General features: G+C 35.3%; 1 protein-coding gene across 1 annotated transcript in view; it reads right to left on the reverse strand.

The window, feature by feature from the left end:
* Positions 1-8,340, reverse strand: part of Polr2I (RNA polymerase II subunit RpII15) — a 45,222-nt gene extending 36,882 nt beyond the window's left edge. Inside the window, exon 1 of the mRNA XM_073980516.1 lies at positions 7,970-8,340. The gene's annotated coding sequence lies outside the window, so the exon portion shown is untranslated. The remainder of the gene's footprint in view (positions 1-7,969) is intronic.
* Positions 8,341-11,063: the final 2,723 nt, after the last annotated feature.

The following is an 11,063-nucleotide window of genomic DNA, read 5'->3' on the forward strand; positions in this document are numbered from 1 at the left end:
TTTACTCTCCAACATTACCAAACTGAGTTACTATTTATAAATCCCAAAGTGTCTGATAACTTTTGCTGTTAGCTTTATCTTTCTTCTGTTATCAACTAATTTTGTATTTGTCTTAAAATTACAAGCGTACACGAAAAAAACAAAACTAAATAAATAATAGAGTTGAAAAAAAAAACTTACAAAAATTTAACAACAAAAATAGAAAGTAACCAGTGTTCCAGCTAACAGTACGAAAAAAAGGAAAAGTACAGATGGATAGAGTGGCTTGAAATAGAGCAGAGCGTACGAATGAACACTGCTTAAATTGATATAAAAGACAATAACTACAAATTATAATCAATTACTGGTAATGAATTGTCTACAATTTGTTGTTGCATGATATCTGCACATTAATTAAAATTGAAACAGATCCAGATACTCTTGCGCACCACCACTCAAAACTCGATTTCTACAGCGGTAGTAGTAGAAGTAGCGCGCCTGCCACTGCAGTCAGTAGTAACAACAACAAAAACAGTTCCACAAATTACTGCTGTACTCCATACATTACGCCACTTCTAATCAGAGTGGTGGGGCAAAACGTGGTGGGTACTTGTCAACAGGCCCTCCCACCCCCAAGTGACTATTACTGTTTTAACCAAGAGCGGTAGCGGGTGGCAAGTACAACGTACATACATACAAACTTTTAGTTTTGTATTGCGCTGCGTTAATTAAATTATCGCGTTTCGTTGGGGTTTTTTTCTTGAGTTTTTCGTTAGGAATTCCTTCACTTGATTCGCTTTGAAAATAAAAACAATTGACTTTTTCTTCTCTTGATTGTCTCTATTTTTAGTCTTGTTGTTGTTAATGTTGAACTTTTTTATTGTTCTTATTAAAATAATAAATAATAATTATAATTGGCAATTGCTCCGAATATGAGAATTTCTACAGCATTGTTAAGGGGTGTATACAATTAAAAGATGGAGCAACTAATGAAAGAATCCAGACTAACTACTAATAACACTAATGTAAATTATTTACGTACTGAAGTGCTAAATACATACTAAGAAAACTATGCATGTACATTCGGCTGACACAAATAATTTTTTTTTTTTGAACTCCGTCCCCCTAAATTTTTCCATTTGATCCAAATCCCTGATATGTATTCGAAATGTTATGGCGATCTGTAGTGGGATTCTCTAGGACATTTTTTGGTTACCGACAAAAATCGGTCAAATTAAAACGCAAAGTAATCATAGCGATTATGAATCTTCACGTAGGGAGCTACTCACAAGTGAGTTGCAGTTCACTTTCACCTGCTCGAGCTATTACGATTGGGCAGGGAGGAGCACAAAAAGTGAACAAGGGTTGACAAGTCGGAAAATGGAAAATAATGGCGCGACTTGTGAACCCTTGAAATAATAATTTGTGTTACCATACCGTCATTTTTTGCACAAATAACTTTGGGATTATTAAATTCTTATTTTTTGCATAAAAAGTAAATAAATTTTCAAATTAATAAACATTTCTAGCAAGAAAAATGTCGGTTATTAAAAATCCACTGTAAAAGAACATGAATATTGGTAAAAGAAAATACAACATTGAAACAACATGGCAACATCTGTAACAGCTGTTCTTTTGTTTTGACAGATATGTGAAAATTGTTTATTTACACTGAAGAATTCGTGAAATTTATTGGAAAATCGTAAAAAAGTGAACAAATGTCGTTTAAAAACGTCATTAAATGGCTACAAGTTTAATGTTGCATTTTGGGTAATAACAGAAATGGCAAGTTCTGAGGAATACCAAGGAAATGGAGTGGAAGCTGTACCAGCGATGTTAGGACATCACAGGAGATCAATGATTGGTTCAAATGAGGTTCAGCATTTAGCCAATTCCAAAGAATTGTAAATACAATTCGTGAAACATCCGATATTTTCTCCAGTATAAGAACCAATTCTGTGAATGCTAAGTATAATTCCTAATGCTTTCTTCAACACTTAAACCAATTTAATGAATTTTAAATACAATTTCAATAAATTTCAATTGTAATTCCATTTTTTTTTTTTGTTCATGGCATATAACAACCGGTACTTAAAATACTATTCCAGGAAATTGCTTGGTGTAGATACCATTCCACTGGGTTATCGACGATGACGTGATTAAGATCTCAAAATGGTTTGGATCTTTTTGGGGCAACGGTCTGGACTTATATTCCATCAAAATATTTGATTCTATTCAAGCTTGAGGGCAAGTGATTGGACATGTCATCTTTTTAGCACCAGCACCCATTTTTTCCAAGACTGCGACCCCAAAAGTTCCAAATCGTGTACATTACTCTCTCTAGGAACAACAATCGCAGACATAGGTTGCTCCAGATTGGGTCCTTGTATATTTGTGAACCGCTTTATACAGTATGCACCTTTTTGATCTGTCCATACCTGAAAACGGGGAACGCTTTAGTTACAGTACTTGCTTGGGCGTTACCGTGAGAGCCATCCCAATCACCATCTAGTAGGTTGGTCCGACACACTAGGTCCATCAAGAATGATCTTCACTTTCTAGAGAGGAAAGCCCAACGATACAGGAGAGAACCCCTTGCTCAACAAGCATTTCAAATAGGTTTGTATAGCTTTCACATAGTCGCAGTTTCTAATGTAAACAAATATAGTGTGAATAAAGTCCACCACAAACCAGAGTAGTTTTTGCTCAACTATACTCGGGATATTGCAGTCGTCTAAATTCTTATAGGGCAAATGTTGATAGCACCATGCATAGCACTCTTCGTCTTTTAAAGGTGCGATGCCAAACCTAGTCATTTAACTTCAGTGGATAGTTACATCCCATTCTTGGAACTGAAGTTAGAATTTTGTACCAAATTCTGAAAGAATTCAGAGATTCAGACCGAATTCGTAAAGAACTCTGAAAAAATGTTAGCGGTAAATGTCCTAATATTTGTTTTTGTCGAAAACATATTGCGATTAAAAATATAAAGAAACTCTTATCACAATAAGGTGGAATCTATTCAATTTCCAATATTTCAACCATCTTTGATGGTCATCCTCAGGGATTGGCTTTCAAAAACAAGAACATTTGTTTTATGCAACTATAAACAATATGGTAGAAATTTATAATAACAATGATATTTCTTTCTTTTTATAAGAATAAAAACAAAAAAATTTTAATTCTTAAGTTGACCTCAAGCCAAAATTAAAACCAAAGAAAAAAGCGTCCAAAGGTCAACAATAACCTCAAAACATAAAAAATTTCTAATTATTTTTTGTTGCTTTCAACATAAAATACAATTAATTATCATTACAGATACAAAATATTCGTATTTTTTAAAATAAATGACCACACTTAATTTTTTTTGTTCAACTCACTTTGATTTCGGTAGTGAGAAATTTCAGCACAAATTTGCCTCTTTTTCTCACTTTTTTTACATTTGTAATAGCTAATTTTTTCACGAACGTGAGTTTTGCTTACCCTCTTGTTGTTTATAATAAGGGAAGAGTGAGAACATAACAGCACTCACGGCGATATGATGTTTATAATAGGGGAGGAGGCGAGAAAGAGAAAACTCACGGTGAGATGCCGTTCATAATTGGGCTGAATATGAAAAGTTCAAATAAAAGTTGACATTACTGTTGCTATCGGTAGAACTTTGCGACTACTTTTTATTGGTCGCTAACTTTCCGAATAATATCGTTAATTACCGAAATTATACGCATTTTAATTTGAACGATTTTTGTCGATAACCAAAAAATGCGTTAGAGAATCCCACTACTGTTATGAAATTTTATGGTGATCGGTTAACGTTAACCCGTGTCACCCGGGCGATCTTTGTTTCCACAGTTTGTAGGATTCGTTTTTAGCCACAACAATGAACTGGTAAAAAATGTCATCGATTTGATCATAAATGCGGCTTCTAGAGAATTTTCGTGAAAATGTACATCAGGCCCCATAGAAATTACTGTGGAAACAAAGATCGCCCGGGTGACACGGGTTAACGTTAAACGATCGCCATAACATTTCATAACAGTAGTGCGATTCTCTAAAGCATTTTTTGGTTATCGACAAAAATCGTTAAAATTAAAAATTAGTGGGTAGGTGTTTCAAAAATTTTGTTTTGCGTCAGTCATTGTGCATTTGTAAGAAATTGACAAATTCAGACATCTTCTGATTCCTTTTGAAGAGAGAGAAAACAATTAATTAAAATTTTTAACAGCTTTGCACCTTGGGTACTCTGTGAATAAAATATATAATAAAAGGAAGGAAATATCAACACAACATCAACACCTAGTTGAATAACAGTGTGAAAACAAAATTTGGGGCAGAGATTCCTTTTGGAGATGAAAGCCCTTGGTGAGTATATTAAGAATCCCAAAGGACATATCCGCCGTGAGTAGAACTTCCACGAAAACGCGACAAAATCGATTAGTTGTCAATGAGAGCCGTACCTAAAATTTTCTGAGCGACATTTTTGCATAACATTTCGAAACTGAAAAACGTAATATTGTGGTACTTTTATAGCGGCTCTTAAAACAAAGGACGAAAAGGACATTGAAGGAAGCGAGTTAGGCGGTCGAAGTGCTCTACGAAAATAATCCTCATTCGATTTGACTGAAGACATGTCATCTCAAAAATAAGCTAAAACAACAGTGAACAAAGATATAACCCTAATTCCTGATGGCTTACAGGGTCTCTAGCAAAAACTTCATCACGCCATAACGCGGAAGTTCGACTCAAGGACAGATCCTTCGGGGTTCTTAATATACTCACCAAGGCCTTTCTTCCCCAAGAAGAATTTTCCGTGCCCCAGACTTTCATATCCATTTTGTTGCACAGTGCAAGTAGTTGCTAAAATTCGTAACTACTCATATCAGTATTTATTTTAGTGGTTAAATATAACCAATTACTTTGATGTTCTTGCTAAAATAATGGTTTTGTAAGGGGTATTTTTGCTGGGTCGGATTTCCAAAGGATAGAAAACTTCCATGCAGAAAACGATCAACGTTCCTTGTTTTGGTATATACTCCATGTAGCGTATTTTGAACAGTTTACACTGGAATGACTATAAATTGGTATTTCGTATTATCACTGGGTAGAAAACATCGAGGTCTCATTGGAATTAAACATTGTATCTATCTTTTAGGTAACATATTCTACGCCTCCAATTAATAAGCATTGACTTGGCAGCAACCGGTCGGTAAATTGACTGTTGAGTACAATAACCAAGGAATTGAGTACCCGGTAGAGTGGGGCAATTGAACGACCTAGTTCACTGTAGAGTTGTGCTTTCTAGTTCGTATAGCTGATCGATATGTTTAGTTCAGCTCATTTGATTGAACTAGGTCGTTCTTTTAGTTCAGTTCGTCGTTCAGCAATCACTTTGCAATAAAACTCTCTAAAATGTTGCACATTACCATTACCTTTGAATGACTAACATTCTTCTCTGCTGAAACTTCAACTGTTATCTCGTAAAATGGCTTTAAATGGCAGACGCTTCCTTAATAATTATCCAATCTTCTGAAGGTAATAATAATTCAGGCTTGACCAGCAATAATATCCGTTCTAGCATTTGGTATGTAGAGTTCCATCTCATTGGAACTGTTTTAGCTTCAGCTCTGGTAGACACATCATTTTTTGGATACTGAAAAGCTTCTTCACATCTTTGGTGCTCCTTCGGAAGTGTTCGACAATACCTTTAACTTTGACTAAAATATCCTTGATTGGATTTAGCTCAGCTTCGACAATCAAATTTAGTGAATTGGCAAAACATCCAATTCCTCTCATTACCTTGGCGTATTGTCGGTCACAATTTCTATAATTTTGTTATCAATCTTAAAATCGGTTATTAAAGATCTAAAAAAATTTTGCAGATTGTCAGCAGTGTGGTCTTCATTCAATTTCTCGCAGGACAATAGGTACGATCTGAGTACGCAATTACTATCAATGAAGTAGGCGGTTACGGCCATATATGATGTGTTTGTGCGAGAGGACCATCCATCCGTCCTTAGGCATATTTCCGAAGCTGATCGCACTGCCTCTTTTATAGTTGACCGAAGATCACTATGAACTGTTGATAATAAACTTTGGGAGAGTGTTTTTCTCGTTGGTAGAGTATACCCAGGACAGTGTGACACAAGTTCTATTAATTTTTTTGAATTCTGGCTCATCAACTATGTGACGGCCTTTTGCTACCATTTTGCCTATCAATTTCTTTAAGCTTTTTCATGTTGAGGATTGCGAATTTGAGCGCTTGTACTTGGCAATTCTACTCCAACCGCGTCAGATTCCAAGTTCAGAGATTCAGAGTCCTTTGCGTTTGCTGCTGTTTCAAGAGACGGTTGCTGCCTTTTCACCACCAAAGGAGTATGTTGATGCGTTGTCTTCATGGGTCTACTTAAATTGCCAATGTACCCTGCAGTAATACTCAGGGATGTGTGGCAATATTTGCATGTCGCTCTTTTAGATTCATTTTCCTTAAAATGCATCCAAATTCCACTATATTTTCTGTTTTCAGACATATTAGTTCCTAAGAACAAATTTGCACCCTTCGACTGAGAAAAACTGGCAAAATGTATTTGTCTTATCCTGAGTTGACACAGGATAGTTGAGTACATGTATTGATTGTCAAAAACCTAAAACTTGCCTGTGTGACGTAAGCGTCCAGACAACTGCAAAAACAGTTGTAAAATTATGAATGAAAATCGTAGATTTCTTTTTGTTTTCCGTTCACATATTTTGTTTTTGTTCATGTTCTTCTGTTTTCAACACATTTCAATTATTGTCTCACTTATTTTACAAAAATGGCAAACATTTGTTAACCCTACTGTATGTAAAAGAATGATAAACCGCTGGGAGACAGCTGACAAATGTATGTAAATCAGAGTTGTATTTGAAGACTAATTGTCTGGTGTATACGCCTAGTTAACGTATTGGCTCATAAGAGGCTCGCAACATATTTTTTCTTTTACCCCATACACCTAAATGAAAAGCATTGTTTAAGAGAATACGTAAAAACGCGTTTACCGTTGCGTTCATTTAGACCAGGAGGAGGCATTGTGACTCACAAGAGAGCCCATGTGCTCTAAGTGAGCGTAAATTTGTTATCGCTCACAGCCTGTGTAGATGCTAACACGTTGTGAACAACAACACATTTACGCTCATTGAGAGCACAAGAGAGACCCAAAAATGTTCTCTGCCTCACTCTGATTTAGACTCATTGAACTAGATCACCGTTTTGTATGAAGTGGATGAAAAAGCTGGCATTTCTTTCGTTCTTTTACTGAAATATAAAGAACGACTTCGAGTGATCTAGTTCAGTCGTTCTTTCAGGTGAGTCGTTCAATTGAACTAGTTCGTTCGCGAACTACACAACTCTAGTTCACTGTCCTAGTTCAAAAGCGTATCAGTAACGTCAAGCAAACTAACGTGCGATATTATATACGCAGTTGTTTCATATAAACGACCGGTGTCCATTGAACTAGATAGTGAACTATGTCTTTCAATATAGTACAATTGGCACAACTCTAGTACCCGGTTTAGCTGAAACTATACACATCGTTAAATTCCTTCCAAACGTATAGTAAGTTCTTAGAGGATAAATATCGGACAACATCTTCGGGAACCTACCTCCCAAAAGTTCAACATTTTTGCTTAAGTGCGACCCACCGGCACTAAAAATCAACAAAGACATACATATGTCTTTGAAATCAATTAAAAAACTTTTTAAACAAATCGCCAAACTACAAATGCCTAAAGGATTTTTGTTGCTTGCTTGTTGTATTATGTCTTTGTTAACAATATTTATGGTTATTATATCATCGTATAATATGTTAAAGATACATGTCTTCCTCATAAATTTTCCTTTGACGTTTTTAGTCATGTTACACAGCTGTAACACTTTTTCTATCTTCCCCTGTTTATTTAATATTAATCATCATCTAGTCTTCCATTTTATCATGATTCGTTCAATGCTGCTACTTACCGCTCAAATTCAACAAATAAACAACGAAGCAAAACACGCGGTATGACCGACCGACTACTGCTTGCTTGGGCCAAACAAAATCACACACACGCACCAACAGAACGGAGCAACACACAAAACGGAATGGAATAAAACAGAACAACGAAGTAATGTTTACGAGAAATTTCTCGTTCACTCACAAAAGATTCTTCGTCTGTGTTTTTGTTTTTCCAATTAGTTTCACAAATATTTTTATATTTTCATAAAATGTGTTGTTGGCGAATCACTTTTATGTAGTTTTTAAATATTTTAACTTTTATTTCACAAAGTTTTATCGAATTTAAGTTACAGTGTTGTGAAATACGGCAATGCAAAGTATCGGCAAAATAAAACTAAAAGATAATGTCAAAAATTTTAGGAGGGAAAAGTAAAAACAGAGAGCTGTGTCATGGCAAGAGAGAGTATATGAGAGCAATACCAAACATTTGGCGGAGGCAGTGTTTTAATGGTGAAATATTAAGTGTTGCACACTTAACGTTTGTTTAAAAACGCTGAAACCTTTATTACGCCATGTATGCACGTAAGTGATTAATTGTACCATTGAAAACTTGAAAACAAACAAGTAAAAAAGCGTTAAGTTCGGCCAGGCCGAAATACACCCTTCCTCCACCCTAAAATATTGTAAAATAAAATATGTACATACTTTCTGTTACGAATGCTAAATTACAGCCTATTTGAACAGAAAATGAAGATAGAAACGTTTAAAATACCTAAACTAGCCAAGTTACAGACATTTTAGTCAACAATTTAGCTAAAAACTTCAAAATAACTGAAATCGGACCTACATTCACAAATTTCGAAGTTTTTGACTGCAGTCACGAAACTTCTCCACAAAAAATTGTCAATCTTTTGGTATGGATCCCATATAACGGTACCTCCCGGTTTTCAGTACTTTAGCTGAACTACCTGTAATCTGACATTTAAGGCTCCCTGTAGTCACAAAATTTCTTCTTCAAAAATTGTCAACATAGGTCCATGTTTTGGTATAGCTCCATATAACTATACCTCCAGATTTTCGGTATTTTGAGGATTTTAGCTACATTTTTGACTGAACTACCAGCAATTTTACATTTGGGATTCGCTGCAGTCACAAAACTTCCTCATCAAAAATTGTCAAAATATGTCCACGTTTTAGAATAGACCACATATAACGGTATATCCAGATATTAGATATTGTTTTAACGAACTACCTGTTATTTGACATTTGAGGTTCCCAGTGGTCGCACAACTTCTCCATCAAAAATTGTAAACATGGGTCCATGTTTTGGTATACCTTCCGATTTTCGGTGTTTTGAGGGGTTTAGCTACATTTTTTAACTGAACTGCCCTTAATTTGACATTTGAGGTTCCCTGCATTCACAAACTTCCTCATCAAAAATTTTCAACATATGCCCACGTTGTAGAATATACGACATATAACGATACCTCCACATTTTCGGTATTTTGAGGATTTTAGCTAACTTTTTGGCTGAACTATCCTTAATTTGAAATTTGAGGTTATCTGCCGTCACAGGAGGTCCCTAGTCGTCGCACAACTTCTCCATCAAACACTGTCAGCATAAGTCCATGTTTTGGTACAGCCCTCAAATACACTGTACCTCCCGATGTTCGATATATTTAAAGTTTTAGCTAAATTTTTTGACTGAAATACCAGTTATATGGCGCTTGAAGTTCCCTGCAATCACCAAATTTCTCCACCAAAAATTGTCAAAATAGGTCCATGTTTTGGTACATCGCCCATATAACGATACCACCGGGTTGGTTTACATTTCGGTTTACTGAAATTTCGTATTCAGTCTCCTTTTAAAGCGCAGAACTTTTGCTATAGGTCCACATTTTGATATGTCCCCATATAGAAAATTACCTTCCGATTATCGGTAATCATCGCACCGAAATGTTTGAAATTTCGTCTTCGTTGGGAGCATTTATAATTCTTCCAGTTCCACGTTTGATATAAACCCCCTTGGAACGGTAACAAGCAACAACTTTTCGCTATATATCCTCAGTAAGGAATATTAAAGGTACACGTATCTATGTTAAACGTTTTAAGTTCGTATCATATTGGAGGACATTAAAGTTTAGCATGACCAAACGCCTTTTTCAATTCTTACGAAAAAAATACACGTGGTCAGATTGGCAAGTGTCACCATTGATTGCATGCCGTTCTGCTAACATATGTATGTATATTAGGGCCATGACTTTTTTGAACCTCGTATCCCTGTATTATATTTTGATAAACTTTTAGCTAAGATTAGATAAAATCTTAATAATAATTTATTACCCAAGGTAATTATATTACCTAAGATTAGATAAAATCTTAATTATAAGGTGATTCGATTAAAAAGGATCATTTGGAAATTTTTCTATATGAGCTTTTTTGACAAACTTTTGAAGTCACTATAAGCAGATATATAACTGAAAATAAGCTTTGGAGCCACACGACGTAACCAAAATGACATAACATTTTATTTCTCACTAAACTTATCATCATATAATTACATATATATATCATGTTATATTATATATAATTTAATTTTATATCAATTAAAGTTGTTTTTGTGGACTTCTTTTAATATTTAAATGGAATAATGGGTGACGTAGGGGATGAAAGACACCAAGGAACTGTCCTGACCGCCATTAACATGACAAAGCTCAGGATTTATCTTGGTCCCTCTTTCATCTCATGTGGTCGCTGACGTCGCCGTGGTGTCACCTGGGGAGCTGCCTTTAACACCCCTTAAAGGTAATGAGTTAAGAACGTTAAAAAGTTGGGTTTGGGTGTCGGGTTAGTAACCTTCCCCTAGAAAAAGCAGCCTACTATGAAAAAAAACGAAAGAAGAAAATTAAACATCTCTTAAGTTAAGAACCCTGTAAACGTTTTAAGGACCTTGATCTGCGAATCTGCACCTGGAATGCACGCACTCTTTATATTTAGAGGTGATGCAGTTTACCCATTGGCAGATGTAATTGCAAAGAACAAGGATTAGATTGGAAAACGTCACAATCCGCACAAATCACTTTGAAAACAATTTTTTTTTTAAATTCTATGAAATGA

The sequence above is a fragment of the Musca autumnalis genome, unplaced genomic scaffold, assembly GCF_047663935.1.
Source record: "Musca autumnalis isolate F117 unplaced genomic scaffold, ASM4766393v1 scaffold_4, whole genome shotgun sequence".
Taxonomy (NCBI): Eukaryota; Metazoa; Arthropoda; class Insecta; order Diptera; family Muscidae; genus Musca; species Musca autumnalis.